Source organism: Vitis vinifera, chromosome 12 (genome assembly GCF_030704535.1).
Source record: "Vitis vinifera cultivar Pinot Noir 40024 chromosome 12, ASM3070453v1".
In the NCBI taxonomy this organism is placed as follows: Eukaryota; Viridiplantae; Streptophyta; class Magnoliopsida; order Vitales; family Vitaceae; genus Vitis; species Vitis vinifera.
This window is the reverse complement of record NC_081816.1, coordinates 14138197-14158702: the sequence shown is the minus strand read 5'-3', so window position 1 is coordinate 14158702 and position 20506 is coordinate 14138197. Positions and strand designations below refer to the sequence as shown.

Genomic DNA, 20506 nt, shown 5'->3' with positions numbered 1-20506 from the left:
TGTGGTTTTGCATTATATGAGGTTAAATTATGAACTAGAAATCATGCATATTGAAATGACATCGCTTTTTAAGTTTTCAATTTGATTTGCCTTTGATCCATGTCATCCATGCCCGAAGGGCCTGACACAGGGCCGGTGAAGGGGATAATAGAAGGCACCATTCGAAAGTTATCACTGCCCTCACATAAAGGCTACGGGTTACTTCAATTATGCAACCGTATATGGAAGGGGTCCTTCCAATTATATCCAGTTATATAATGCATTCGGATAAAATTTCAAGATTCTAAATACAGTAACTAATAGATCAACATGTCCATTATGTCAAGACTTAAGTAATGGTAATAATTCAAAAAACATTATGAAATATGTATATCAATTGATATGTTGTTGTTGTTTATATTTAATTGAAAACTCCTAACACAAGTATGATCATAACATGTTAATTCAGTTTTGTTCCTTGTAGTCTCCACATTCGCTTTCCTCAGCTGTAGCAACCATCAACTCATCAAAGTTCTCGGTCGTGCGAACCAAAAATTCAATCTAAGAGCGAACAAAACAAAAAGCGTAAAGTCAGTCTTGCATCCTCCAAGGTGCCTTGAAACAGTAGGAATTAATCACTCATAATAAATTAATATGACATCATGTCACAACTTGGATGTTTTCTTCCCATTTTTTATGCACACATACAACACTTACATAAATCAAGGCATTTAGAAGATACTATGTCACTCGAAATTAGTTTGTCATGGTAGGCAACATTATGTGACATCGAAAGTAAGGAGGATGAATATAGGAAGAAGGGAGGTTTGAAAGAATATTGAAAAAAGAAATGAGCAAAGAATTTTGCGAAAATCGTTTGAAATCCTTCAAGTTAGGTAGTCTTGTACACCCTTGTACAGTTAGCACATTGGCCTTGTACACTTAGTGTAAATGCCTTGTACAGTTGGACAAATCTGACATAGCTACAGCTGAATGAGTGTAAATGGGCGGGATAGCCACTCGCTGATGTCATGGGTCAGTGAAAATGGGCAAAATGAAACCCAATTTAGGTTCCCATTCATCATACGTGTGCTAGCACATTCCAATGAATGTGTACGAAGGAAAATGAGGAGGGAGTACGAGGCATGTCCCCCTTTGAAAAAAGAAATGAGCAAAGAATTTTTCGAAAATCGTTTGAAATCCTTCAAGTTAGGTAGCCTTGTACACCCTTGTACAATTAGCACATTGGCCTTGTACACTTAGTGTAAATGCCTTGTACAGTTGGACAAATCCATAATAGGGACGACCAACCAAGTGCATATGTGTGGGAAAACAATGCTTCCACTCTCATGGATAAGGGAAAAGGATGAAAAAGTTAAGCCTCATTTTGCTTCATATGCATCATTAGTAGGGGAGCTAATAGAATGAATTAACATGGTAGCCATCAAATAAAATGCGTGCAATGAGGCACCATTCAAGCAATATGTGTGAGGAATGTCCCCGACGATTGGAAAAAGTAAATGAGTAAGTTCTTCAAAATCACTTGAAAACCCTTAAGATACATGCCCTTGTACACCCTCGTACAGTTAGCACATTGGCCTTGTACACTTAGTGTAAATGCCTTGTACAATTGGACAAATCCATAATAGGGACGACCAAACAAGTGCATATGGGTGGGAAAACAATGCTTCCACTCTCATGGATAAGGGAAAAGGATGAAAAAGTTAAGCCTCGTTTTGCTTCATATGCATCATTAGTAGGGGAGCTAATAGAATGAATTAACATGGTAGCCATCACATAAAATGCGTGCAATGAGGCACCATTCAAGCAATATGTGTGAGGAATGTCCCCGAAGATTGGAAAAAGTAAATGAGTAAGTTCTTCAAAATCACTTGAAAACCCTTAAGATACACGCCCTTGTACACCCTTGTACATTTAGTACATTGGCCTTGTACACTTAGTGTAAATGCCTTGTACAGTTGCAGGAAATTGACCTAGGTACACCTTAATGACTGCATATGGGCCGGTTAACCACTTTCCAATGTCATGGCTCAGTGAAAAGGGCGAAAATGAAACTCAATTTGGTTTCCTATTCATCATAAGTGCACTAACTAGTCCCCACAGCTCACCTTCTGCACCATACCCATTTATTCTCTAGAATATAAACCCAACAACCAGATTATAAAGTGAGGAATTTTCAAACAGCTAAAATGCCAATTTTGAGGAGATCTTTTCCGACGGATTAACTGGAAGTTTCTTTCATTTACTTAGCTTGTGCTTCATTTGTATGAGGCAAGATGGATATGATCAAAGCCTCATTTATACCCCACCCTACACCCTAAAACACGCTGTTATTAAGTTCAAAATTTTTTAAGAACACCCCAACACCAGATCAAAACGGACGTCTTTCCTCAAACCTTGTAAACAAACATCCACCACATCATCAAAGGAACCAACATGAAATCAAAATCTCAAAAAATTTAATCACACCCACCCTCATTTCGATTTGGGAATGATGATGATCACATACATGCGAAGGCTTTTCTGAGTTGCTCATAATCCTCGGCTGCACGATTAGGGGATATTCATAGTTGGCTTCGTCTTTAACCATGGTGTTTACAGAGGGAGAGAAAGGGGCAGGAGACTGGTGACCATTTTTGCCATTATTTGAGATTTTTCAGTCAGCATGACATGACATTTCAATTTAACCACTTTAATTTACCAACCAGCTGACTTGGAACTAATGAAGGGTATATTGGTCAGTTAATATCTCATAGCCTTCCTATTAATTTTGTTAGATAGATGGACCATTTGTTAATTTTTGGGCCCAACTGGGCCCAAAACACAATTCTCCCTTTAGAAAAAGACTTGAAGTCGCCACTTACTTTTGTTTTATTTTTTTTAAGGGAAAAACCAAATAAAAAAGAAAACCCTAAGTGTGACTCCTGAAGGAAAAAAAAACGGGTCTGTGAAAAACCAAGTCTAGGTCCGGGGGTCAGGTTACTTATTGGGAAGGTATGGTGGTGAGCCGTAGCCACCCTCTAAGCCTACATACGTACGGCCTCTACTAAACGAATTGAGTAAATTGTGGCAATTAATTAATTAATTATGGATATCAAGAAAAATAATCAATATACAAGTCATGGTGAGAATTAATATGCACAAAAACAATGATGAAATCTAATTACAAAAATACACAAAATAAATAATAAGAGAATTATGCAAAATGATTTATTGAATTAAATAAATAAAAGATATTAAAAAAAGTTTTAAAGAAATTTCAAAGGATTTTATTAAAAATGATTTTGAATTAATGATTTCCATTTATTTACTTATAGAAAGAAACAATTTATTTTCTCAAATTTAATTGTATACAATTTTTTTTAAAAAAAAAAAAACTATTTACACTTATTGTATCGAAAGAATTCATTACAAAATTTCAATTTGGGCACAAAAATTATTTTTTACTTGCTTTTACTAGAAAATAATGAATTTTTACAATTTTATTTACAAAAGTATTTAGATTCATTTTCATTTAAAAGAGTGATTTTTATAAATTATTTAAAATGACATAACTTTATTTACAAAAGAATTTTTAATTAAAAGGGAAAAAATAAAATAAAAAAATAAAAAAATAAAAAATAAAAATAAATAAATAAATCATCTATTTCTAAAAATGACTTTTAATCCAATTTTAATTAAATAAAAATAATTTATTTTAAAAAAACATTTTTTTGGACTATTTTATTAAAAATTAATTTTTGGGACAACTTTATTTACAAAACAATGTTTGGAAAGTTTTTGTGAAATAAAGAATTTTTTGGACAAATATTATTTAAAAACAAATTTTCAAATTCCATTAAAAACATTTCTTTTGGATTTTTCTAAATGCATTTTTTTGAATTTTTATAAATAAAATAAGATAAAATAAAAACTTTCTTTTATTAAAAATAATATTTTAAAATTGTTGTTTTATTAAAACACATTTACTGACTTCTTCCTCTCATTTAAACAAAATTCCTAGTTTGTTCGATGTTCAATTTTGTACACACTCAATTAATACATACGAACGAATATTTATACAAACTGATAAAAATAAAACCAAATAAAAAGTGAGAAATGAAATATGTACCCAAATAAACTTACAACAAGCTTCACGTGTCATCAATTCGTACTCAGCCAACAAGATTGCAAAGTGGGTCCATGCAAAAACAAGAATAACACAAATGTAAATATCCAAAGATGTACAAAATCCCAAACAAATATTCAAACCCAAATTCCAATTTCAAATTAATTCCATAAATTTCACCGATTAAAATGAGCTCAAATTACTATAGGTCTTAACCTAGAACATCCAAATTAATAACAAAAAATACAAACATAATCAATCAAACCTAAAATTGGATAAATTAAAATAAATTCTACTAGGCCTAAATATAATATTTCATAATCTAGGTCTAATTTAATATACTCCACAATTGTCCCATGTCCAAATTAAATAATTCAAATTAGTCAAGCCCATATCAAATATTCAAATAATCCAACAAATATCACCCACATTATGGGCCCCAAAATTTACATCAATTAACAAGCCTACATAAAAGAAATATACATGGTCAAGGAAAATAATATTTCAAGCCCAATCCAATAAATCCAAACAAATAATAAATTAACAACATGCCGAAATCCAAATAAACAATATGGAAATAATATTTTAAGCTCAGTTCAATAAGCTCAAACAAATAAAAAATTAACAATATGCCCAAGTCTAAATAAATAATATGAAAGTAATATTTCAAGTCCAATCTAATAAGCCCCAAACCAATAACAAATTGACAATAGACCCAACTCCAAATAAATAATATGCAATTGATATAGTCCAAATATCCTAAATTAATCCCACAAACCCAAATTAACCAATTTCAAATTAATCTATCAATAATAAATTAACCCAAATTTTATATTAATTAACAAAGCCCAAACATAAGACCCACAATCAAACATAAATACACAAACCCAATTTCAACAATAATTATTATTAACATCAAATAAAAAAATAGTAATAATAATAATAATAATAATAATAATAATACACGGGAAATAAATAATAAATAAAAAAAGAAATGGAAAAGGAAAAAATTTTGGGGCCGTATGGGAATTAAGAAGGAGATGAAAAATGAAAAATTAAAAAATTAAAATAAAAAAATAAAAATGGAAGAGGAGATAGGAAGATGGGTCGGCTGGGAATTAGGGGATGAAGAAAAAAAGAAAGAGAAAAATGGGGGGTCGGCCCTTCTCGGGAAAATGGGAGGAGAAACTAAAAAAAATAAGAAAAGAAAAAAATAGAGAATGGAGGGGGAAGGGGGGAAAAATAGGAGCTGGTCGTGGGAAGGAAAAGAGGAATGGAGGAAGAAATAAATAAATAAATAAATAAAATAGGTCGGCTCTTTCTATTTCCAGAAAAAGTAGCAACAAAAAGGGAAAAAAATTGAGGAACCTCCTCTAATGGGGGGCCGACCAAAGGGAAGAAGAAGGAGAGTGGGAGGGGTTCGCCGTGTGAGGGGCAAGGGGAGATAGAGGGCTGAAGAAAAAATGGCCCGCCGGAAGCACACACCCCCCCCCCCCCAGATGAAAAAAAGAGAAATAAATGAGAGATGAGGGAGAAGGATGGGGGGTCCGCGGTGTGGGAGTGAGAGAAGAAAGATGAATGGAGAAGAAAAGGGGGAAAAAAATGTGAGGTAGCCAGCCAAAGGGAATTGGAGAGAGAAGAATGGGTGGGTGAGAGTAGGTAAAGGAAAAAAAGGAAGAGAGAGGAGAGAGAAAAATAAAAAATAAAATAAAATAATAAATAATAAATAAAAATATAAAAATATAATATAATAATAATAATAACAAGTAAAATTAATAAGTAAAAATAAAATAAAAAAAGATAAAATAAATAAAAAAATAAAAAAATAATAAAAATTAAAAATTAAAGGGTGAGTGGGCCTAAAATAACACATGTAATCGGGATTTAAAATTGGGCTCAAAATTAATATAAAGATAAAATTGGGACAAATTTTGGGGTCTACAAATATGCCCCACTTCGGTAGAGTTCACGAGTAAAGTGAGTGTATACACGAATGAAACGAAGTGAACTTTGCCGAAGAACAAGAAAGACCACCAAATTTGTCCCAGTATGACATGGGCTCTCTTGAATGATAAGATTGGGGAAAAATGACTCTGAACGCCAAAATGAGGAAAGATGGTGACTTTAGGTGCCTGAATGAGTATGCACGACAACTCTGAACGTCAAAACTAAAGGAAGAAGATGGCACCAAATGTCAAGCTGGGCAATGAGTTTGAATGCCAAAATGAGGACACGACTCTGAATGCCTAAAATTGATCAAATGAATGGCTTTGAACGCCTAAGACTGGAAAAGATGGCTTTGAACGCTTATAAAAGAAAATTGTGGCTCTGAATGCCAAATAGAGATCTGAAGGCCTATAATTCTAAACACCCATGAAAGAAAGTAGTGGCTCTGAACACCTAAAGGGTGAAAACGACTCTGGGTCACGAGCTCAAGGCTCTGAATGCTAAGGATTCTGGGCCAAGAATAAAAAGAATGACTTGGGGTCATGAGCTCAAGGCTCTGAATGCTAAGCTGACTAATGGCTCTAAATGCCAAGCTGACTGCTCTAAATGTCGAACTGAAGATATGATGGCTTTGGATGCCAAGCTGACCAATGGCTCTGAATGCCTAACCATGAACGACGACTCTGAACGCCAAACTAAGGATACGATGGCTCTAAAAGCCAAACTGTTGGGAAATGGTGTATGCCTGATTGTGAACAATGGATCTGAATGCCAAACTGTGAACAATGGCTCTAAATACCAAACTACGGAGAGATGATGACTCTAAAAGCTTGAATATGAACGATGGCTCTGAACGCCAAACTGTAGAGAGATCATGACGGCTCTGAATGTCAAACTGTGAACAATGGCTCTAAACACCAAACTATGGAGAAATGGTGATTATATATGCCTGAATGTGGACGATGGCTTTGAACGCCTGAACTGTGAATGATGGCTCTGAACGTCTGAACTGTGGATAAATCATGAGCCAAACTGAAGATGCGGCTATGAACGTCAAGCTGGAAATCGATGATGGCTCTGAACGTCAAAACTGAGGATGCGACATCTGAACGTCAAATCGGGAAGTGATGATGGCTCTGAACGCTGAAATTAAGAACGTGACTCTGAACGTCAAACAGAGAAGTGATGGCTCTGAACGCCGAAACTGAGAAATGCACTCTGAATGTTGATTACTACTCAAAAAGTGTTATTTGATAGCTTGTAATTAACTCTTTTAAACACTTTTGAGTAGTAGTTATTGCCTTTTAACCCAATTAACATATTAAGGACCTTTGCAAGCACTTCTAATCAATTTGTGTTAAGTTTTGGTGTTTTGATAGCTTTTTAATCACCAAAGCAATATGAGGTTGAGGAGAGTTATTTGGAATCCATGGCAAAGCAATGGAAAGCTCAAAAACATGAAATCCCAAAGCTTTGAAGTCCTTTGCCATAAGCAAATCCGGAATGCAAGGAGGGGAAGCAAAGAGAAATCTGCCATGAAGCATTTTTTATGACAGTCATGTCAGCCACTTTTGGAGCACTTCCTGAAGTCCAATTTATGCATGCTATATGTCTTTTTAAAGCTTAGGAAGTCAGCAATCCAATGCTTCAAACGGTACCAATTCGGAGCTGAAATGAAGGAGTTACAGCCGTTGGAAACCGAACACCGCAAGCTGAAAGCCAACTTCGCAACGCTGCAAAATCAACCTTTTACTGCGAAGTGATTTCGCAGCCCTTTTTGTGCGTCTGCGAAATCTTGCAGACCTCGTTTTCACCTGCGAAATGGTCCATAGTGCTTCCCGATATTTGCGACCGACACATTGAGATATTTGTCTTCAAATTTTTGTTGTCTAAATCCCAAAACTCTCCTTGTAAGCCACCAATTGTAGGATTCCTTAGTTATTAAGTTAGGAAAAAGGGTAAATATCAATGTAATAATTATTATTGTAATTTTCATATAATTAGCTCTCGGGAGCCTGTTCTCGAGGACGACGGACCTTTTGTAAAAGTTTGAAAGAAAGAAAAATACAGAGCTTTTGCTCTGCCTTACCTACTCAATTTGATTGTATTTTTCATTTACTAGTTATGCACTCTCTGAGGAAGTTTCCCCAGAGAATGAGTAACTAAACTTTTAGTTCCTTGGAGCTAAGGTTGCCGGGAAAGGTTCCAAGTGCATGAATTAGTAGCTTTGTGGTTTCAGTCATGAATGAAGAGAAAGTGTGATCCTTTAGTGATTTCTATGTTTTTAGTTAACTTAAAACGCCTTGGAGTCGCCTGGGCCAACACTTGGTAAGGCAAGTGATCTTCGTCCATGGAGATGCACTAGTTTACCCCTTGCGAGCCTTTGGGAGGTGACTTGAAGGTAGGATTTTCTAGAATTGCCAACACTTGGTAAGCTTTTGGACTCCAAGGAGACATCCATTAGTTATCTCTTGCGAGCTTGAGAAGGGAAGTCCAAGGTTAATGATCACCTTGAATGGTAAATGCTAAGTGAGAGGCACGAACCATTGCAAGTTGCATCAGTGAGAGGGAATTAAAGCTAAAATCCAATTAAGGGATGCATCTGTACATCACCGGTTAGAGAATTGACTATATGTTAATTCTCTAGTGCGAGGAAATGAACCATCTGACCGGAGCTATGTTTTTGCATGAGGAACCTCCCCTGTGAACCTAAATCTCCAAGGAATGTTTGTCTTCTTAAGTAATTTCCATTACTTGCTGTGCCGTTAGTTTGAATCTCAACCTTTTACCAACCAAAGTTTGTGTTTTATTTCTTAAGCTAACCTTGAAGTGAAAAAGCACCAATTCACTTTGAATTGGTGTCATTTGTAATTTGAAAACCCTTCCCAGTGAACGATCCTAGAACCACTATGCTATAGTAGCTTTTTCTTTGCTACCCTAGTATATGGTGTAATAGGTTATAAATTTTGTTGATTACTCCCTCAATCAAGGAGCACCAGCTGGACACGAATCAGCTGAGACACCAATTGGGCATGAATCAAACGTCAAACTGAAAAATCGATGATGGCTCTGAACGCTGAAACTGAGAATGCGATAAGGATGGCTCTGAACGCCGATACTGAGAAGTGACTCTAGATATCGAGCTAAAGACAAACAACGACTTTGAACGCTAAACTGAAGATACGACTCTGAATGCCAAGGCGACAATGCGGCTCTGAATGCTAAACCGAAAAGAAAGGGTGGCTGTGAATGCCAAACTGGAAAGAGATGGTGACTCCGAATGTCAAACTAGGCAGAAATGGTGGCTCTGAACGCAAAAATAAGAAAAGATGGGGGCTCTGAATGCTGAAACTGGAGATGCGGCTCTAAACGCCAAAAACTGTGAAACGATGATGGCTTCGAACACTGAAACTGAGAATGACGGTGACTCTGAACGCCGAAACTGGAGATGCGGCTCTAAACGATAAGAATGACTCCGAATGCTAATCTAAAAGAAAATGGCAATCCTAAATGCTAGTAATGTGGCTCTGAACGTCTAAATATAGATGATGACTCTAAACGTCTGAATGTGAACGATGCCTCTGAATGCCTGAATGTGAATGATGGCTCTGAATGCCTGAATGTGAACGATGGCTTTGAACGCCTAAGTGTGGACGACGACTCTGAACGCCAAAAAGGTGGCGACAAACGCCCGACCATGATAGGATGATGGCTCTAAATGTCAAGCTGGGAAGGAATGGTGGCTCTGAATGCCCAAACCGAGAGGAAATGATGGTTCTGAATGTCAAATTGCGTAAAGATGATGGCTCTAAATGCCTAAATGTGAGAACGACGACTCCCTGAACTCCTGAAACTGAGAAGAGATAGTGGCTCCAAACCCTGAACTAAAAAGAGATGGCCAAACTGAAAATGCAATGATGATGGCCCTAAACGTCGAAACTGAGAAGCAATGATGATGGCTCATGAGTGTCGAAACCAAAATGCGATGATGATGGCTCTGAACACCGAAACTAAAAATGCGACTCTAAACGTTCAGCTGAAAATGTGATGATAATGGCTCTGAATGCCGAAAACTGAGAAGCGATAATGATGGCTCTGAACGCCGAAATCAAAAATACGATGATGATGGCTCTAAACGCCGAAACTGAGAAGCGATGATGATGGCTCATGAGTGCCAAAACAAAAATGCGATGATGATGGCTCTGAACACCGAAACTGAAAATACGACTCTGAACGTTCAGTTGAAAATGTGATGATGATGGCTCTGAACGCCAAAACCAAAATACGATGATGATGACTCTGAACGCAAAACTGAAAATGCGACTCTGAATGTCGAGCTGAAAATGTGATGATGATGGCTCTGAACACCGAAACTGAAAATACGACTCTGAACGTCGAGCTGAAAATGTGACGATGATGGCTCTGAACGCCAAAAATTGTGAAGCGATAATGATGACTCATGAACGCTGAAACCAAGAATGCGATGATGATGGCTCTGAACGCCGAAACTGAGAAGCGATGATGATGGATCTGAATGCCAAGCTGAAAATGTGATGATGATGGCTCTGAACACTGAAACTAAAAAAATGCGATGATGATGGCTCTGAATGCCTGAACCGTAAATGCGACTCTGAATGTCAAACTGAAAATGTGATGATGATGGCTCTGAACGTCGAAACTAGGAAGCAACGATGGTGGCTCTGAACACCAAAACTGAAAATGTGATGATGATGGCTTTGAACGCCGAAACTGAAAAGAGATGGTGATGGCTCTGAACACCAAAACTGAGAAGTGGCAATGATGGCTCTGAACGCCAAAACTGAAAATGTGATGATGATGGCTCCGAACGCCGAAACCAAAAATGCGACTTTGAACGTCAAACTGAAAACCCATGGTGGATCTGAACTCCAAAACTAAGAATGCGAAGATGGTGGCTCTGAACGCCAAAACTGAAAATGTGATGATGATAGCTCTGAACGCCGAAACTGAGAAGTGACAATGATGGCTCTGAACGCCAAAACTAAAAATGTGATGTTGATGGCTCTGAACGTCGAAACCAAAAATGCGATGATGGTGGCTCTGAGTGACGAAACTGAAAATGCGACTCTGAATGTCAAACTGAAAATGTGATGATGATGGCTCTGAACGCCAAAACCAAAAGACGACGATGATGGCTCTGAACACCGAAACTGAAAATGCGACTCTGAACGTCAATCTGGGAAGTGATGACGATGTTGAATGCCAAAACCGAAAATGCGATGAGGATGACTCTAAACACCGATATTGAGAAGTGATAACGATGGCTCTAAACGCCGAACGAAGATGTGATGATGGCTCTGAACGTCGAAATCGGGAACGCAAATCGGAACGTCAAACTAGGAAGTGATGATGGCTCTGAACGCCGAAACTGTGAAACGATGATGGCTCTGAACGCCGAACGAGGGTGAACTACAACTCTGAACGCTGAACGAAAACCTAACAATGGCTTTAAACGCCAAAACTGGGAGACGATAGTGGCTCTGAACTCTAAAACTGAGAAGTGGCTCTGAAAGCCAAAATGAAACGACGGCTCTGAACGCCAAACTGCAAGGAAATGATGATGGGGAAATGCGCCCTAGTGTAGCACGTCGTCACAACCCTCAATCCGTTGGAAGGGTCCGAAAGAGACTCCATGAGTCCCGAAAGATGCTCTGCTAGCGAGTCGGAATGATCAAATCGACTATAAACATAGTCTCGCGACCCATCCATCTGGATCACGAGGCCTGACGAGATGTCACAATAAGTCAAACGTCTCTATCTCGGAATGCTCTGCTGGAGGAATCCATCGTCATCTCAAATGGGTAATCCACTAGAGAGTCTCAAGAGAATAATCCGCTAGGGTAACTACCACAATCTCATCAAAACAATCTACTACGGGGTCGTGGATAGCGGAACAATCACAACCTGAATGTCATGCTCCACTAAAAGCTCATCTCAATGAAAATCACAAGAATAGTGACCAATAAAGCAAATACAGTATCCCTCGGCCAAGTGATGAAAACTGTAACAAATCTATGAGAGAACGATCATCTCCATAGCCAAAGGAAGGAATATGCCCCAGCATGGCATCAGATGTACCCGATCTGCCCTAATAACTCAAGAATAACTCCATGAGGATGCATAAAAGATCTAACATGTACTCCACCAAAATGGTGGTGTGGGAACCTATGAGCCTAGAGTAACTCCACTCAAGAATCATGATAACATCAGAAAATATGAGTCTGACTGAAAGGCTCAATAAAGGCTCCACTAGAGAATCGGGACAAAATGAAATCGAATCATCAACCTGACGGGTATCTCATAACTGGGGATGATCATGCAAATCCATGGAGATCTACAGATCTCGACCAATAGGGCGAATATGCTCCAGTATGGCATTGAATGTGTGACAGGTCGAAAAGATCAACTGACATCAAATCATCAATCATCAACTATGCAATCCTGGTCACCCGAATCCATAACTGAATCAGACCCACAAATCAAAGAGGCGTATCCCAAGAGGAAGCATGATGACATATAAGTGCCAAAAGGTGTAGACCTAACTGGATAGCTCCAGAGAGACTCTACTGGAGGGTCATCGTCTCAATGTGTATCTCGTAAGTGGGGATGAGCATGCAACTCCATGAAAATCTGTAAATCTCAACCGGAACGGAAATATGCCCCAGTATGGCATCAGATGTATGGTAAGTCGAAAATCGAGTGACATGAAACCATCAACCGTCAAATGTGCGATCTCCGTAATCCAAATCGAACCCAAACATCAAGGAAATGTCTCCCGGAATAAGGAGCATGATGACATACAAATGTCGAAAAATACGGGTCTGACTGGATGGCTCAAGGAAGACTCCATCGAGGGACCATGGTAAAATAACGAACACGTCCTCGTCTCAGTGTGCATCCCGCAAGTGGGAGTGATCATGTAGCTTCATGAAGATCTATAAATCTCAATCAAAATGAAAATATGTCAATATGGAATCAAATGTGGAATAAGCCGAAAATCGGACAACATCAAATAATCTGTCATCAAATGTGTGATCCTAATCATCCAAATCCATAGTTGAATCCAACCCACATATCAAAAGGCGTCTCTCAAAAGAAGAAGCATGAGGACATCTAAATGTCAAAAGTGTGCGCCTGACTGAATCACTCAAGAGAGGCTCTCCTGGGAGATCATGATAAGATAACGAACACGTCCTCGTCTCGGTGTGCATCCCGCAAGTGGGAGTGATCATATAACTTCGTGAAGATCTATAAATCTCGTTCAGGACGGAAATATGCCCCAGTATGACGTCGAATGTACGGTAGGTCAGAAACCAGGTGACATGGAATCATCTATCATCGAACATACGACCTCCGTGATCCAAATCAAGTTCAAACAACTAGGGAACGTCTCCCAGGATAAGAAGCATGGCGGCAACCAAATGCCGAGAAATGTGGGCCTGATTGAATGGCTCCACAGAGGCTCCATTGAGGGATCATCATAAAATAGCGAACCAATCAATCATCCAAACGTACATCTCGCAAGTGAGGATAAGCATGCAACTCCCTGAAGATCTGTAAACCTCGCCTGAAACGGAATATGCCCCAGTATGACATCGAATATGTGATAAATCAGAAAAATCAGGTGACATCAAATCATCCATCGTCAAGTGCATGATCCCGGTAATCCAAACACAACTGAATCAGATCTAAACATCAAAGAGGCGACTCCCAGAAGAAGAAGCATGACAATATCTAAATATCAACCAGATCTCAAACACCTGTCCAAGTAGAGGCTGTCGAAGACGACATCTGATCCCATGGCCTCAGGATGGTCTTAAGACACGGGACATAACGTAGGCTAAGGTGATAAGGTGATAGAAATGAAGGAAAACTAAGCTCAAATACCCAATGATAAAAAACTCATGCCCTCATATATGAAATGCAACATGTATAGTGAATCCTGTGAGTCATGGACCTGAGGATGCCTAACGTGAATATGATGTTGATAATGAGACAAATGAAGCAAAATGAACTGATAGTGACATGTGTAATGATGATGTGAAGAGAGTATTAAACCCGAGATGGGTTGCTGTAAGAAAAGAATAAAACGTGAAGTGAAAATGATGAATCAGAAGTGAAAACGAGGATGATGATGGAACAAATAACACAAATAAGAGTAGTGATCAACTCAAATCAGACATGAAATGAAGTCACATCAACAATGAACGTAATGATGGAAAGGACAATGACCCAGAGCTCCTAAGAGAAGGTCACTCATCTCACTCTCGAAATATACAATAAAAATGAATACAAAGCATGGAGGGCCTCAAAAAGCTCACATACAAACTCCCATCAACAAATATACTCAATCAAGTGGCCCTCAAACATCAATATACACACTCAATGATAAAAAGTAATACACACATGCGTTTTTTTTTTTTTCAATTTTTTTTTTCATTCATTTTTTTTTCATTCCTTTTTTTTTTTTTTTCCTTTTCAATTTTTTTTTTTTTTTTTTTTTTTTTTTTTACATATATACAAATGTACACACCCTGAACATGAACAAAATAAGCCCCAAAGATGATATCAACGATGGATAGACACACTCTCAAAACTAAGATAACAAAAACTCTCTCTGACAAGATGACCTTCTCAAACTAAGAATCTCTGAACTAGTGTCCATAGAATAGATAGTGGAAATGATGTGACTATCCTCCATGTAATAAACTGAGGAGGATCACCACTTAGGGTGGAGAGAATATGAAACAAAACAAGCAGTAGATAGAACAAAGAAAAAAAGATGAAGGACAACCACTGAGATACGATGGAATGCAGTAATGTGATGGTAGGAAAAAATGATGAGAGAATGATGCACCTGTAGGTCCAAGACTCATGAGACTCCCAAATAATGCATGCATACACTAAAAGGGCCCCTATCCCGGTGTAGAAATGTGTGTAAGGCGATAAGAAAGAAAGACTATAATGCACATGTGAGGCTCAATGGGCTAGCAACGTTCTATGTATCAAAAAGGTGAAATGGTATATGGCTAACCGAAATGATGGCCACCCATCATGCGACCATGGTCCCAAACATAGTACCTCTTTAGCTGATCCACATTGGTCGGCTCTAAGAATCGGTTTCCATCTAAATCAATCAACCATGCAGTGCTCTCTAGGGTCAACTCCCTGATGAAATAAAGTCCACTCCAACTGGGTCCGAACTTCCCTCTAGGATCTCTAATCAATCCTCGATGAACCTCAAGACTAAGTCACCTCTCTATAATGGTCAATCAACAATCTCTGCCATCTTCCCCCACCAGCGGGAGATGAAGGAAGAAATGGACTCATCTGATCTCTGTCTGAAACCCTCAAGCTCTCTCCTCGACACATCTACAACAGTACTAAGTGAGAACTGTCACAGAAACTCCTAAGCTAGGTCATCCCATGTCCTACGTCGCGAGGACTCCAAAGATGCGAACTAATGCTGGGTTGCGCCACTCAGAGATAAAGGAAACATGGTGATCACCTGTGACTCGTCTAACCCATGGACCCTCATCACAGTACTGTAGAGTCGAAGATGAATACATGGACAACCAACACCCGTGTACCTCTCAATGTCAGGCATCCTGAACTTGGCCGGTAGACTAGCCACTGGTATACTATCAAGATCATCCCAAGTCCATGAATTGTCAGATACTCTCAACTGCTTGATACGCTACGCAATACGATCCATACATGAATGAGTATCCTCAAGGACTGCCTACTCTACTGATTGTCTATCTCCTGCCTGAGACTGGTCAAGGCCTCCTAAATAGAAGCCATGGCGGCCGTGAACTGATCAACTGTGACAATCCGTCGATCCATGTCTGATCTCTCGGAAAAACAAACTAATCTCCCCTCTACTCTGACCCAAGATGACAAATCCACACTAAGAACGAAAAACCAATCCTGAAGAGCATGAAGCACAAGATACCTGAATAGAATCCATGGCATCTGTGAACTAGTCAACTGTGACAGTCTGCTGATCTATGCCTGACCTCTCGGAAAACCGAACTGAGCTCCCCAGTACTCTAACCCAAGATGGTAAATCCGCACTGAGAATGAAGAACCAATCCTGAAGAGCATGAAGTACGAGATATGGCAGGCACAGGGAAAACATGAAAGAAATGCTAGTCTGAACTGGAATGAGTAAGACATCAAAATGTAGAAGGATTGTCCGACTGTAACTCAAACTCGTACTGATCTCTGTGCACTCTCAATTGGAGACTAAAAGAGGGAATATTGAATCCCAACTATGACCAAAGAGGCTTTGAAGGCCCTCGGATACACGTGGCCCACGTGTAGGTAGGGAGTCCTAATAAAAGGATTTACGGCTCAACCTACGAGGTCAAGGTGGCTCTAAATGGATATGGGTGGACTTTAAAAGATCCCTAGCAGAAGCGATCATACCCTCTGTGCGCCTCCAAAGAGACGGGGCGCTTCCATGCAAAGTGGTCATCACCTCCACACATGCACTACCTCAGCATCCCAGGGGGTTTCCTATGATGAAACCTCTCAAAACTCTCAACACTCAAAAGTCAACTAGAGTGTGCAGTGAACGGTGTGGGTGCATCCGATAACCCTAAGAAGCTAAAACGGGAAAGGAAACACACTGGTCACACCAATATCCATGAAACCTAGCTCCGGGCTATACAGGTCTTCAAAGATCGAACTCCAATCAGCATCGACGTGTCGGCCTCCCCCAAAATGCTCCCAAACATTGATATAGCCCATCGCTAGACCCTACTCCTAATCGCTAGCTCGGTCAAAGAGCAAACAAAGCAACAAATCTCATATCATAATACGAGATCAAGGAAAACAAGATCGACCGAGACTAGGGAGTTGGAGGTAAGGGGATATATGTGTGTCCCACACAGACAAACAATACATGCATCACATAAAAGAATAGCAGTCATGCACCAAAGTAGTCATGCAAATAACAGGTATATAACTCATATCTACACACAAGCTAGGCAAGAACATGATAAGCAAGATAGGAATATGACAAGAATAGACAATATGTCGAGATAAACAAGACAATATACAACAAATAGAATCAATCATGCCAAGATGAATGAGATATACAAAAATGAGAATATACATGTCCAGGAAAGCAAGATAATCATACAACAAGAAGAGTCACTATGCTAAAGTAGGTAAGAGAAAATCAATCGATGTAATCAACATGTCAACATCATAAATGAACATAACAGTCAAACATATATTACAGACAAACATGTCAAAACTCTTAATGTGTAATCAATAACCAATCATACCAAGACACATAAAGAGGGGTATCCATTGATCGACCAATCAAATGCCACATTCCTCTCAACTCGAGTTCAAGTTTGACCCTCTAAAAATCCCCAGTGGAGTCGCCATTTTGTGGACCCCGCATTTTCTCGATGCGTTCCCACTCAATGGCGAAACTCGCTTTTTATTTTATTTGATGAAAATTTGATTTTTAGAAAAAGACTTGGAGTCGCCACTTATTTTTGTTTTATTTTTTTTAAGGGAAAAACCAAATAAGAAAGAAAACCCTAAGTGTGACTCCTGAAGGAAAAAAAACGGGTCTGTGAAAAACCAAGTCTAGGTCCGGGGGTCAGGTTACTTATTGGGAAGGTACGGTGGTGAGCCGTAGCACCCCTCTAAGCCCACATACGTACGACCTCTACTAAACGAATTGAGTAAATTGTGGCAATTAATTAATTAATTATGGATATCAAGAAAAATAATCAATATACAAGTCATGGTGAGAATTAATATGCACAAAAACAATGATGAAATCTAATTACAAAAATACACAAAATAAATAATAAGAGAATTATGCAAAATGATTTATTGAATTAAATAAATAAAAGATATTAAAAAAAATTTTAAAGAAATTTCAAAGGATTTTATTAAAAATGATTTTGAATTAATGATTTCCATTTATTTACTTATAGAAAGAAACAATTTATTTTCTCAAATTTAATTGTATACAATTTTTTTTAAAAAAAACTATTTACACTTATTGTATCGAAAGAATTCATTTCAAAATTTCAATTTGGGCACAAAAATTATTTTTTACTTGCTTTTACTAGAAAATAATGAATTTTTACAATTTTATTTGCAAAAGTATTTAGATTCATTTTCATTTAAAAGAGTGATTTTTATAAATTATTTAAAATGACATAACTTTATTTACAAAAGAATTTTTAATTAAAAGGAAAAAAAATAAAATAAAAAAATAAAAAAATAAAAAATAAAATAAAAAAATAAAATAAATAAATAAATAAATAATCTATTTCTAAAAATGACTTTTAATCCAATTTTAATTAAATAAAAATAATTTATTTTAAAAAAACATTTTTTTGGACTATTTTATTAAAAATTAATTTTTGGGACAACTTTATTTACAAATGGGACAACTTTATTTACAAAACAATATTTGGAAAGTTTTTGTGAAATAAAGAATTTTTTGGACAAATATTATTTAAAAACAAATTTTCAAATTCCATTAAAAACATTTCTTTTGGATTTTTCTAAATGCATTGTTTTGAATTTTTATAAATAAAATAAGATAAAATAAAAACTTTCTTTTATTAAAACATATTTATTGACTTCTTCCTCTCATTTAAACAAAATTTCTAGTTTGTTCGATGTTCAATTCTATACACACTCAATTAATACATACGAACGAATATTTATACAAACTGATAAAAATAAAACTAAATAAAAAGTGAGAAATGAAATATGTACCCAAATAAACTTAGAACAAGCTCCACGTGTCATCAATTCGTACTCAATCAACAAGATTACAAAGTGGGTCCATGCAAAAACAAGAATAACACAAATGTAAATATCCAAAGATGTACAAAATCCCAAACAAATATTCAAACCCAAATTCCAATTTCAAATTAATTCCATAAATTTCACCGATTAAAATGAGCTCAAATTACTATAGGTCTTAACCTAAAACATCCAAATTAATAACAAAAAATACAAACATAATCAATCAAACCTAAAATTGGATAAATTAAAATAAATTATACTCGGCCTAAATATAATATTCCATAATCTAGGTCTAATTTAATATACTCCACAATTGTCCCATGTCCAAATTAAATAATTCAAATTAGTCAAGCCCATATCAAATATTCAAATAATCCAACAAATATCACCCACATTATGGGCCCCAAAATTTACATCAATTAACAAGTCTACATAAAAGAAATAATAAATTAACAACATGCCCAAGCCCAAATAAACAATATGGAAATAATATTTTAAGTTCAGTTCAATAAGCTCAAACAAATAACAAATTAACAATATGCCCAAGTCTAAATAAATAATATGAAAGTAATATTTCAAGTTCAATCTAATAAGCCCAAACCAATAATAAATTGACAATAGACCCAACTCCAAATAAATAATATGCAATTGATATAGTCCAAATATCCTAAATTAATCCCACAAACCCAAATTAATCAATTTCAAATTAATCTATCAATAATAAATTAACCCAAATTTCATATTAATTAACAAAGCCCAAACATAAGACCTACAATCAAACATAAATACACAAACGCAATTTCAACAATAATTATTATTAACATCAAATCAAAAAAATAGTAAGAATAATAATAATAATAATAATACATGGGAAATAAATAATAATAAAAAAAAGAAATGGAAAAGGAAAAAATTTTGGGGTCGTATGGGAATTAGGAAGGGGTTGAAAAATGAAAAATAAAAAAAAAAATGGAAGAGGAGATAGGAAGATGGGTCGGCTGGGAATTAGGGGATGAAGAAAAAAAGAAAGAGAAAAATGGGGGGTCGGCCCTTCTCGGGAAAATGGGAGGAGAAAAACTAAAAAAAATAAGAAAAGAAAAAAATGGAGAATGGAGGGGGAAGGGGGGAAAAATAGGAGCTGGCCGTGGGAACGAAAAGAGGAATGGAGGAAGAAATAAATAAATAAATAAATAAAATAGGTCGGCTCTTTCTATCTCCAGAAAAAGTAGCAGCAAAAAGGGAGAAAAATGAGGAATGAGGGAGGGGGGAGAAGGATGGGGGGCCCGCGGTGTGGGAGTGAGAGAAGAAATATGAATGGAGAAGAAAAGGGGGGAAAATTTTGGGGGGAAAAAAAAGGTGAGGTAGCCGGCCAAAGGGAAGTGGAAAGAGAAGAATGGGTGGATGAGAGTAGGTGGAGGAAAAAAAAGGAAGAGAGAGGAGAGAGAAAAATAAAAAATAAAATAAAATAATAAATAAAAATATAAAAATATAATATAATAATAATAATAATAATAACAAATAAAAATAATAAGTAAAAATAAAATAAAAAAGATAAAATAAATAATAAAATAAAATAAATTAAAAATTAAAAATTAAAGGATGAGTGGATCTAAAATA

The 20506-nt window shown here is 36.9% G+C and overlaps 1 long non-coding RNA gene across 1 annotated transcript; it reads right to left on the bottom strand.

Moving 5' to 3' along the window:
• Nucleotides 1-372: 372 nt before the first annotated feature.
• On the bottom strand, nt 373-5825 carry LOC109123523 (uncharacterized). Its single transcript, XR_002031222.2, has 2 exons — nt 4126-5825; nt 373-540 (listed from the first exon to the last, which is right to left on the bottom strand). It is a non-coding gene; the product is annotated as an uncharacterized LOC109123523 (long non-coding RNA).
• Nucleotides 5826-20506: the final 14681 nt, after the last annotated feature.